General features: G+C 33.4%; 1 non-coding gene across 1 annotated transcript; it reads right to left on the minus strand.

The window, feature by feature from the left end:
• Positions 1 to 1,024: 1,024 nt before the first annotated feature.
• LOC126005633 (U6 spliceosomal RNA) lies at positions 1,025 to 1,131 on the minus strand. Its single transcript, XR_007494677.1, has one exon. It is a non-coding gene; the product is annotated as a U6 spliceosomal RNA (small nuclear RNA).
• Positions 1,132 to 1,802: the final 671 nt, after the last annotated feature.

Here is a 1,802-nt window from a genome sequence, read left to right on the forward strand (position 1 = left end):
GTATTTGGGCTGATATCACCAGAACTTTTGTGGAGTGAGTGCAAGCACCCTCTGCCTTCTTTTACATCTAAAAACTTGACAGCCAAAACATGCCGAATAAAAGTCACAGTATCTGCAATTAGTGCTTTTTTTCCTTTGTAATTGCTTTACTTAAGCACTTTGGTTACAAAATTGTTCATAGTTGAGGTTCAGTCATAGAATTAGAACCAACCTTCACCAGTGCTCATTTCCCACCACAAGTGCCCCAGTTTCCTTCCCTCCTTCCTTCCTCCACCTGCCTATGGGCAGGCATTACTTATCTCTCTTTTTTCTTTTTTTCTTTTTTTTTTTTGACAGTGGTCTGCACAATTGCTAATGAAGGAGTGCCTTGACTAACACTTTATTTCCTTTCAGCACCCAGTGTCTGTCCAGAAGGATCATTTCCAACTGTCATTTTCAGTGGGTTTTCACTAACCTAACTGCATTCACCACTTTTTGTGGCAAGCTTCCTATCATAGACTAGTCTTCATGAACCTTATCTTTATTATCTCTGAATATTATTACCACACTATTTTTTATTTTTATTTTATCTCTCAAATGAGTGAGATTATTCTTTCTCCCACTGATTCATTTTACACAGCATAAAAAATCTCCATATTCATCCATATATAAGCAAATTTCATTATTTTTCTGTTTCATTTTTCCTAACAGCTGCATATTTTTCCATTGTGTAGATGTCTGAGTTTCTTTAGCCATTCATCTGTTCTCGGGAATTCCTAGACCACTTGGCTAGATTCATGGAATCACAACTTCATTTTTGTTTAATACTGACATTCCCATAGAAACTCACCAATTTAGATACAAATGTGTAGCTGAAGTCACTTAATATTCAGAAACAATGAAATAACAGAATGGTCAGCTAGCAACAAGAGCTTAATTAATCTTCTGACAATGACTTAATAATTTTCACAAATTTTCTTGTCACTGTACTTTTTTTTCTTGTTGTTCTTTTTCCCCTTTCTAATATTTTTTGGAATAGCTTTTTTTAAATATGGAACGCTTCACGAGTTTGCGTGTCATCCTTGCGCAGGGGCCATGCTAATCTTCTCTGTATCATTACAATTTTAGTATATGTGCTGCCGAAGTGAGCACTGGAATAATTTTTCTCTCACCTAGAAACAAATGTATTACTATCAACTATGTCAACTCTCTGATACATGCTCTTTAAATAAAGTATATCAAACATTTTTAAGAAGAAAAATGGTAGTTATACATTTGGGTAGTTATAGATGTTAGAAATGAGTTCTAAGTGGTGAACTTAAATATATTCGAAGATATATATATTCTCCAGCAACTTAAGAAATGTAAATTGGCTCAGATTTACAATAAATGTTTATAACTTCTGCCAGATAGGTGGCTTTAGCCCCTAGCAATACCTTCCTAGCTATGCTTCTTCCCTGATCAGTCATATGTCAAGCCAAGGATTCTGAGGCTTTCTGCTAATCTATTGTTGATCTTTTTATTTATTTGTCTGTTTATATATTTATTTATTCATTATAGTGCCAGTGGCCTGAACCTAGATCCCATATATGCAAGCATGTACTTTATCACAGGGCTATATCATTGGCCCTTGGAGACTAATATTAACGTAAAAGAATCCTGCTTCTAGGATACAATTACCTCTGCCTCAAATTAATAATTTTAATATTTAAATTTTATTTTTAGTTTATTTCAGTCACTATAACAGAAATTTTCTATATTAATAACTTTTTTCTAGCTACCATGATTTATTTTATTTTTAATTTTACTTTATTGAAACAATT

Source organism: Suncus etruscus, chromosome 3 (genome assembly GCF_024139225.1).
Source record: "Suncus etruscus isolate mSunEtr1 chromosome 3, mSunEtr1.pri.cur, whole genome shotgun sequence".
Taxonomy (NCBI): domain Eukaryota; kingdom Metazoa; phylum Chordata; class Mammalia; order Eulipotyphla; family Soricidae; genus Suncus; species Suncus etruscus.